Source organism: Triticum dicoccoides, chromosome 3A (assembly GCF_002162155.2).
Source record: "Triticum dicoccoides isolate Atlit2015 ecotype Zavitan chromosome 3A, WEW_v2.0, whole genome shotgun sequence".
Lineage (NCBI taxonomy): Eukaryota > Viridiplantae > Streptophyta > Magnoliopsida > Poales > Poaceae > Triticum > Triticum dicoccoides.
In genome coordinates, this window is record NC_041384.1 from 499,240,929 (window position 1) to 499,251,793 (window position 10,865).

Sequence of the window (10,865 nt, forward strand, 5' to 3'; positions counted from 1 at the left end):
AATATCTAGGGACTCCAAATCTCGGAAAAATAACTTCTTTAAGCATTTTGATAGAAGTGTTATGATCAACACTACTAGTTGGAATAGCTTCTACCCACTTAGTAACGTAATCAACAGCAACTAAAATATGTGTATAACCATTAGAGGCAGGAAAAGGTCCCATATAGTCAAAGCCACAAACATCAAATGGTTCGATAACGAGTGAATAGTTCATAGGCATTTCTTGACATCTATTATATATTACCAATTCTTTGACATTCATCACAAGATAGGACAAACTTATGGGCATCCTTGAAGAGAGTAGGCCAATAAAAACCAGATTGCAATACCTTATGTGCAGTTCTATCTCCAGCGTGGTGTCCTCCATTAGCTTTGGAGTGACACTTGGGTAGGATCTGTTCCTATTCATGCTCAGGTACACAATGTCTAATAACACCATCTACTCCTTCTTTATAAAGATGTGGGTCATCCCAAAAGTAATGCCTCAAATCATAGAAGAACTTTTTCTTTTGTTGGTATGTGAAACTAGGTGTTATGAATTTGGCAACAATGTAATTAGCATAATCAGCATACCATGGAGCAGTATGGGAAGCATTTATGACATTTAATTGCTCATCAGGAAAGCTATCATCAATAGGTAGTGGGTCATCAAGCACATTTTCTAACCTAGACAAGTTGTCTGCAACAGGGTTCTCAGCTCCCTTTCTATCAACAATATGCAAATCAAATTCTTGTAGCAAGAGAACCCATCTAATAAGTCTAGGTTTAGCATCTTTATTTTCCATAAGATATTTAATAGCAGTGTGATCAGTGTGAATAGTTACTTTAGAATCAACAATATAAGGTCTGAACTTATCACAAGCAAATACAACTGCTAAGAATTCTTTTTCAGTAGTAGCATAATTTCTTTGAGCATTGTCTAGAGTTTTACTAGCATATTGAATAATGTTTAATTTCTTATCAACTCTTTGCCCTAGAACAGCACCTACAGCATAATCACTGGCATCACACATAATTTCAAAGGGAAAATTCCAATCAGGTGGTTGAACAATAGGTGCAGAGATCAATGTTTTCTTAAGTATTTCAAATGCTTTTACACAATCATCATCAAAGACAAATGGTATATCTTTTTGTAATAAATTAGTCGGAGGCTGAGAAAGTTTTGAGAAGTCCTTAATGAACCTCCTATAAAATCAGGCGTGACCAAGGAAACTTCTTATACCTTTGGTGTCCTTGGGACATGGCATCTTTTCAATAGCATCAACCTTGGCTTTATCAACTTCAATACCTCTTTCAGAAACTTTATGCCCCAAGACAATACCTTCATTAACCATAAAGTGGCACTTTTCCCAATTCAAGACAAGATTAGTTTCTTCACATCTCTGCAAAACTCGATCAAGGTTGCTCAAGCAATCATCAAAAGAAGATCCATAGACGGAGAAATCGTCCATGAAAACCTCACAAATCTTTTCACAAAAGTCAGAGAATATAGCCATCATGCATCTTTGAAAGGTAGCAGGTGCATTACATAAACCAAAAGGCATACGTCTATAAGCAAAAGTACCCAAAGGGCAAGTAAAATTAGTCTTTGATTGATCCTTGGCTGACACAGGTATTTGAGAGAAACCAGAATAACCATCTAGAAAGCAAAAATGTGTATGTTTGGATAATCTCTCTAGCATTTGATCGATAAAAGGTAAGGGGTAATGATCTTTTTAGTGGCCTTATTTAATTTGCGGAAATCAATTACCATCCTATAACCTGTAAGAATTCTTTGTGGAATCAGCTCATCTTTATCATTAGGAACAATAGTAATACCTCCCTTCTTAGGGACACAATGGACATGACTTACCCACTGACTATCAGCAACGAGATAAATTATACCTGCCTCAAGGAGTTTTAGTATTTCCATTCTTACCACTTCTTTCATCTTAGGATTCAGCCGTCGTTGATGATCATTGGTTTAGCATCTTCTTCCAAATTTATTTTATGTTGACATAGAGTAGGGCTAATGCCCTTAAGATCATCAAGAGTATACCCAATAGCAGCACGGTGCTTCTTCAGAGTTTTCAATAATCTCTCTTCTTCATGCTCTGAAAGGTTAGCACTAATAATAACAGGATATATCTTTTTCTCATCAAGATAAGCATATTTAAGAGTATCAAGTAACGGTTTAAGCTCAAACTCGGGATCACCCTTGGGTGGAGGAGGATCCCCTAGGATTTCAACAGGCAAATTGTGTTTCAGAATAGGTCTTGTTTAAAGAATACTTCATCTATTTCCCTTCTTTCCTTCATAAACATATCATTTTCATGGTCTAGCAAATATTGTTCTAAAGGATCACTAGGAGGTACGGCAATAGAAGCAAGACCAATAATTTCATCTTTACTTGGAAATTCCTCTTCACGGTGTTGTCTACGAAATTTAGAAAAATTAAATTCATGAGACATATCACCTAAACCAATAGTAACAACATCCTTTTTGCAATCTATCCTAGCATTTACTGTGTTTAAGAAAGGTCTACCAAATATAATGGGACAAAATCTATCTTGCGGGGAACCAAGAACAAGAAAATCAGCAGGATATTTAGTTTTCCCACACAAGACTTCAACATCTCTAACAATTCCCATTGGTGAAATAGTATCTCTATTGGCAAGTTTAATTGTGACATCAATATCTTCTAACTCAACAGGTGCAATATCATGCATAATTTCTCTATATAGGTCAATAGGTATCGCACTAGCACTGGCACCCATATCACATAAGCCATGATAACAATGATCTCCTATTTTAACAGAAATAACAGGCATGCCTACCACATGTCTAGGTTTATCTTTAGCACAAGGTTTAGCAATTCTAGCAGTTTCATCACAAAAATAAATAACATGCCCATCAATATTATCAGCCAAGAGATCTTTAACAATAGCAATATTAGGTTCAACTTTAACTTGCTCAGGAGGTGTATATGTTCTAATATTGCTTTTACGAACCACAGTTGAAGCTTTAGCATGATCCTTTATTCTAACAGGGAAATGTGGTTTCGCAACATAAGAAGTAGGAACAATAGGATCATTATAAGTGACAGTCTTTTCTTCAACTTTAATAGGTGCAGCTACTTTTACTTCTATGGGAGGATGATATTTAAACCACTTCTTGGGGAGATCAACATAAGTAGCAAAATATTCACAGAAAGAAGCTACTATCTCAAAGTCAAGTCCATATTTAGTGCTAAATTTACGGAAAACATCGGTATCCATAAAAGATTTAACACAATCAAACTTAGGTGTCATACCTGACTCCTTACCTTCGTCGAGGTCCCAATCTTCAGAGTTGCGTTTAATTCTTTCCAATAAATCCCATTTGAATTCAATAGTCTTTGTCATAAAAGAGCCAGCATAAGAAGTATCGAGCATGGTGCGATTGTTATCAGAAAGACGAGCATATAAATTTTGAATAATCATCTCTCTTGAGAGCTCATGATTGGGGCATGAATATAACATTGATTTAATTCTCCCCCAAGCTTGAGCGATGCTTTCTCCTTCGCGAGGCCAAAAATTATATATATAATTGCAATCACGATGAAGAAGATGCATAGGATAAAACTTCTGATGAAATTCCAATTTCAATCGTTTGTAGTTCCATGACCCTGTATCATCACATAGCCTATACCATGTCAATGCATCTTCCTTCAAAGATAAAGGGAAGACCTTCTTCTTAATAACATCTCCGAGTACACCTTCAAGCTTAAATAATCCACAAACTTCATCCACATATATTAGGTGCTCATCAGGATGCTTTGTTCCGTCTCCTGCAAAAGGATTAGATAGGAGTTTTTCTATCATACCCGAAGGAATTTCAAAGCAGACATTTTCATTTTCAGTAGGTTCAGTAGGTTGAGGAGCAACTCTTTGCTCTACTGGTCGGGGTGAAGATACCCTGAACAAGCCCCTCAGAGGATTACTTTCCATAGTAACAAGTGACAGTAAATTTCAGCACACTATATAAATTTTTCCTTACCAAATTCCACCTACCAAAGGCGCTTCACTCCCCGGCAACGGCGCCAGAAAAGAGTCTTGATGACCCACAAGTATAGGGGATCTATCGTAGTCCTTTCGATAAGTAAGAGCGTCGAACCCAACGAGGAGCAGAAGGAAATGATAAGCGGTTTCCAGCAAGGTATTCTCTACAAGTACTGAAATAAGTGGTAACAGATAGTTTTGTGATAGGATAATTTGTAACGAGTAACAAGTAACAAAAGTAAATAAAGTGCAGCAAGGTGGCCCAATCCTTTTTGTAGCAAAGGACAAGCCTGAACAAACTCTTATATAGAGAAAAGCGCTCCCGAGGACACATGGGAATATCGTCAAGCTAGTTTTCATCACGTTCATATGATTCGCGTTCGGTACTTTGATAATTTGGTATGTGGCTGGACCGGTGCTTGGGTGTTGTCCTTACTTGAACAAGCATCCCACTTATGATTAACCTCTATTGCAAGCATCCGCAACTACAACAAAAGTATTAAGGGAAACCTAACCATAGCATGAAACATATGGATCCAAATCAGCCCCTTACGAAGCAATGCATAAACTAGGGTTTAAGCTTCTGTCACTCTAGCAACCCATCATCTACTTATTACTTCCCAATGCCTTCCTCTAGGCCCAAATAATGGTGAAGTGTTATGTAGTCGACGTTCACATAACACTACTAGAGGCTAGACAACATACATCTCATCAAAATATCGAACGAATACCAAATTCACATGACTACTAATAGCAAGACTTCTCCCATGTCCTCAGGAACAAATGTAACTACTCACAAAGCATATTCATGTTCATAATCAGAGGGGTATTAATATGCATATAGGATCTGAACATATGATCTTCCACCAAATAAACCAACTAGCATCAACTACAAGGAGTAATTAACACTACTAGCAAACTACTAGTACCAATCCCGGACTTGGAGACAAGAATTGGATACAAGAGATGAACTAGGGTTTTGAGAGGAGATGGTGCTGGTGAAGATGTTGATGGAGATTTCCCTCTCCCGGTGAGAGGAGCGTTGGTGATGACGATGGCGATGATTTCCCCCTCCCGAAGGGAAGTTTCCCCGGCAGAACAGCTCTACCGGAGCCCTAGATTGGATCCGCCAAGGTTCCGCCTCGTGGCGGCGGAGTTTCATCCGAGAAGACGGCTTATGATTTTTTCCTCATAGAAAGACTCCATATACCAGAAGATGGCCATCGGAGGGTCACCAGGGGGCCCACGAGGTAGGGGGCGCGCCCAGGGGGGTAGGGCGCGCCCCCCACCCTCGTGGGAAGGGTGTGGCCCCCCTGGTGAACTTCTTGCGCTCAGTATTTTTTATATATTCTGAAAACGTCTTCCGTGAAGTTTTAGGACTTTTGGAGCTGTGCAGAATAGGTCTCTAATATTTGCTCCTTTTCCAGCCCAGAATCCCAGCTGCCGGCATTCTCCCTCTTTATGTAAACCTTGTAAAATAAGAGAGAATAGGCATAAGTATTGTGACATAATGTGTAATAACAACCCATAATGCAATAAATATCGATATAAAAGCATGATGCAAAATGGACGTATCAGCAATCAGCAGGTGCAGGTGCAAGCAAAACATTGTGGCGGCATCTAAACGTGATATTTGTAAAGTACATACAGATCTGAATGTCGCAGATCCCTTGACTAAATCTCTTTCACGAGCAAAACATGAACATCGCCAGAACTCTATGGGTGTTCGATTCATCACAATGTAACTAGATTATTGACTCTAGTGCAAGTGGGAGACTGTTCGAATATGCCCTAGAGGCAATAATACAATGGTTATTATTGTATTTCCTTGTTCATGATAATTGTCTATTGTTCATGCTATAATTATATTAACCAGAAGCCGTAATACATGTGTGAATTCATAGACCACAACATGTCCCTAGTGAGCCTCTAGTTGACTAGCTCGTTGATCAATAGATGGTTGTGGTTTCCTGACCATGGGCATTGGATGTCGTTGATAACGGGATCACGTCATTAGGAGAATGATGTGATGGACAAGACCCAATCCTAAGCATAGCACAAGATCGTGTAGTTCATTTGCTAGAGCTTTTCTAATGTCAAGTATCATTTCCTTAGACCATGAGATTTTGCAACTCCCAGATACAGTAGGAATGCTTTGGGTGTATCAAACGTCACAACGTAACTGGGTGACTATAAAGGTGCACTACAGGTATATCCGAAAGTGTCTCTTGGGTTGACATGAATCGAGACTGGGATTTGTCACTCCGTATGACGGAGAGGTATCTCTGGGCCCACTCTGTAATGCATCATCATAATGAGCTCAATGTGACTAAGGAGTTAGCCATGGGATCATGCGTTACGGAACGAGTAAAGATACTTGCCGGTAACGAGATTGAACAAGGTATGGGGATACCGATGATCGAATCTCGGGCAAGTAACATACCCATGGATAGAGGGAATTGTATACGGGATTGATTGAATCCCCGACATCATGGTTCATCCGATGAGATCATCGTGGAACATGTGGAAGCCAATATGGGTATCTAGATCCCGATGTTGGTTATTGGCCGGAGAGGTATCTCGGTCATGTCTGCATGGTTCCCAAACCCGTAGGATCTACACACTTATGGTTCGGTGACGCTAGAGTTTTAATGGGAATAGTATGTGGTTACCGAAGGTTGTTTGGAGTCCCGGATGAGATACCGGACGTGACGAGGAACTCCAGAATGGTCCGGAGGTGAAGATCGATATATTGGACGAAGGGTATTGGTCTGGAATTGTTATGGGAGTACCGGGTGACAACCAAAATGACTGAAAGGAGTTTCGGAGGCCCCAACAAGCGTCGGGGGGCCTTATGGGCCAAGGGGAGGGGGCACACCAGCCCACTAAGGGGCTGTGCGCCCCGCCCACCCCATCTCATGTAACCTGGAGAGGTGGGGGCGCCTCCCCTAGGGCAGCCTCCCCTCTCGGCTTGGGGGCCAAGTTTCCTAGGGGTGGGGGCGCCTAAACCCATCTAGAGTTTCCCCTGTGGCCGCCGCCCCTCCCCTAGAGAAACCCTAGGGTGCCTCCTCTTCCCTCCTTCCCCCTATATATAGTGAGGGCGAGAGAGAGCAGCTGAATCCCTTCCCCTGGCACAGCCCTTCACCCCTCCAACACCTCCTCCTCCATAGTGCTTGGCGAAGCCCTACCGGAGAACCGCAAGCTCCACCACCATGTCGTCGTGCTGCCGGAGCTCTCCCTCAACTTATCCTTCCCCTTGCTGGATCAAGAAGGAGGAGACGTCCCCGGGCTGTATGTGTGTTGAACGCGGAAGCGCCATCCATTCGGCGCTTGGATCGAATCTTCCGCGATTTGAATCACCACGAGTACGACTCCATCAACCGCGTTCTTGTAACGCTTCCGCTTAGCGATCTTCAAGGGTATGAAGATGGACTCCCTCTCTCTTGTTGCTAGTATCTCCTAGATTGATCTTGGTGACACGTAGGAATTTTTTTGAATTATTACTACGTTACCCAACATTATTCATATGAAAGCATTTCTAGGACAATCAACCAAAAGGCTGGTCACTAGGAAGCTAGGATTTTCATCAAGCCATCTCTCAGTCACATTCAAAGTGCAAGTGTGCTTCGCACAAAGATGCGCCGGAAGGTTTGTTGACCTATTTACATGCTGAATAGCAAAAGAAGAAAAATATTACTAAGCTCTCCTATTTCTAACAAAATCTGAGCCACAGCTGAGCAAGAATTGTGGCGAGTGTTCTAGAGCGTCATCAACTCCATGGAATCAATTTCCATTATCACATGCGAGAACCTCAAAGAGTAGCAAAACAAACTCCATCTCGCAAGGAAAAAGCCTCCATGATCAAGGGGTTCGAGATCCCTAGGTATGGCTTGCACCATGAGCCAAGCAAAGCCGAGGAGGAGCGGGCAACTCCACCTGCGTTGACCAGCCCTTGGCAAAGTTTAGGGCGCCATCCATGGTGATTTTTACAATACCATCATCAGGAGGTCTCCACTGAAAGTGCAACTATCCCTGGGTGGTTTTGGTAATTACTAACAACATATAGCTCATTGAACTAATACTATTTCAAGATCACCATTTCAGAAAGTTCAATGATTGGCATGGCATGGATTAGGAATGTGGATCCCTCAAAATGCAAAGGACACATATTGGCTCAAGCTCAAGACTCTACATTTTCATTTTAGTGATCTAAGATCACATTGAGTCCATAGGAAAAGCTAATACTATTAAAAGGGGATGAGGTGTTGCTTAATGGCTTACTTGCTCAAAATGCTTAGTGATATGCTCCAAAAACCCTCAACCACTTTCTCATATCCACATATGTCCCAAACCAAAAGTCAAACTCGGCCCCACCAAAATGTTCTATCCGGCGCCACCGAGTTCACTTGACATAGCCACTGCCAGAAACCCTAGTCATTTCGGTCTCACCGATAGGGATCCCGGTCTCACCAAGATGGGATTGAAAACTCTTTGTTTCCCTTCGTAATGTTTTGGTCCAACCGAGATGAGCGATCGGTCCCACCGAGTTCGCAATGCATACTCTGTGTCTCCCTTTCATAACGTTTCGGTCTCACCGAAATGAGCGATTCGGTCCCACCGAGTTTGCCTGACCAACTCTTTGGTTAGCTTATTACCAAAATCGGTCCCACCAAGTTTGTGTAATCGGTCTCGTCGAGATTACATTATGCCCAAACCCTAATGGAATCGGTCCCACAGAGTTGACACGTCGGTCCCACCGAAAAGCCTAACATTCACATTTTGAACTGAATCGGTCTCACTGAGTTTTCTGATTCGGTCCCACTGAGTTTGGTAAATTGTGTGTAACATTTAGATTTTGTGTGGAGGCTATATATACCCCTCCACCCTTTCTTCATTATGAAGGAGAGCCATCAGAACGTGCCTACACTTCCAGCATTCGTTTTCTAAGAGAGAGCCACCTACTCATGTGTTGAGACCAAGATATTCCATTCCAACCATATGAATCTTGATCTCTAGCCTTCCCCAAGTTGCTTTCCACTCAAATCATATTTCCACCAAATCCAAATCAGTGAGAGAGAGAGAGAGAGAGTTGAGTGTTGGGGAGACTATCATTTGAAGCACAAGAGCAAGGAGTTCATCATCAACACACCATCTATTACCTTTTGGAGAGTGGTGTCTCCTAGATTGGTTAGGTGTCACTTGGGAGCCTCCGACAAGATTGTGGAGTTGAACCAAGGAGTTTGTACGGGCAAGGAGATCGCCTGATACGTCTCCAACGTATCTATAATTTATGAAGTATTCATGCTATTATATTATCAACCTTGGATGTTTTATATGCATTTATATGCTATTTTATATGGTTTTTGGGACTAACCTATTAACCTAGAGCCTAGTGCCACTTTCTGTTTTTCCTTGTTTTTGAGTTATACAGAAAAGGAATATCAAACGGAGTCCAATTGACGTGCCAATTTTTGATAATTTTTTATGGACCAAAAGAAGACCCTGGAGTAAAAGAGTTGGGCCAGGAGAGTCCCGGGGCGTCCACGAGGGTGGGGGGCGCCCCCAGGCCCGTGGGCCTGCCTCGTGGACGCCTCGGGCACCTCCTTGACGTGAGACCGACGCCAAAAATTCCTATAAATATAGAAACCTCGGAAAATTAACCTAGATCGGGAGTTCCGCCGCCAGAAGCCTCCGTAGCTACCAAAAACCAATCTAGGCCCTCTCTGGCACCCTGCCGGAGGGGGCCATCATCACCGGAGGGCATGGAGGAGGATCCCGGAGGGGCCATTATCGTCATGAAGGCCAAGGACCAGAGGGAGAACCTCTCCCCATCCAGGGGGAGGCCATGGAGGAGGAAGCACAAGGGGGAGAACCTCTCCTCCTCTCCCTTGGTGGCACGAGAGTGCCATCGAGAGGGGAATCATCGCCACGGTGATCGTCTTCATCAACGTCACCATCATCATCACCATCCTCATCTCTTTTACGCGGTCCACTCTCCCGCACCCCGCTGTAATCCCTACTTGAACATGGCGCTTTATGCCACATATTATGATCCAATGATGTGTTGCCATCCTATGATGTTTTGAGTAGATATCTCTTGTCTTTGGGTTTATTGATGATCTAGATTGGTATGAGTTGTATGTTTTACTTTGATGTTGTCCTATGGTGCCCTCCGTGTCGCACAAGCGTGAGGGGTTCTGATACGTCTCCAACGTATCTATAATTTTTTATTGTTCCATGCTATTATATTAGCTGTTTTAGATGTTTATGGGCTTTATTATACACTTTTATATTATTTTTAGGACTAACCTATTAACCCAGAGCCCAGTGCTAGTTTCTGTTTTTTCCTTGATTTAGAGTATCGCAGAAAAGGAAAATCAAACAGAGTCCAATTGACCTGAAACTTCACGGAACTTATTTTTGGACCAGAAGAAGCCCACGGAGTATCGGAGTTGCACTAGGAGAGTCCCGGGCTGCCCACGAGGGTGGGGGGCGCGCCCACCCCCCTGGGCGCGCCCCCTGCCTCGTGGACAGCCCGGAGGTCCACCGACGTACTTCTTCCTCCCATATATACCCATATACCCTAAAAACTTCGGGGAGCACAATCGATCGGGAGTTCCGTCGCCAGAAGCCTCCGTAGCCACCGAAAACCAATCTAGACCCGTTCCGGCACCCTGCCGAAGGGGGCAATCCTTCTCCGGTGGCCATCTTCATCATCCCGGTGCTCTCCATGACGAGGAGGGAGTAGTTCTGCCTTGGGGCTGAGGGTATGTACCAGTAGCTATGTGTTTGATCTCTCTCTCTCCCTCCCTCTCTCTCTCTCGTGTTCTTGAGATGGCATGATCT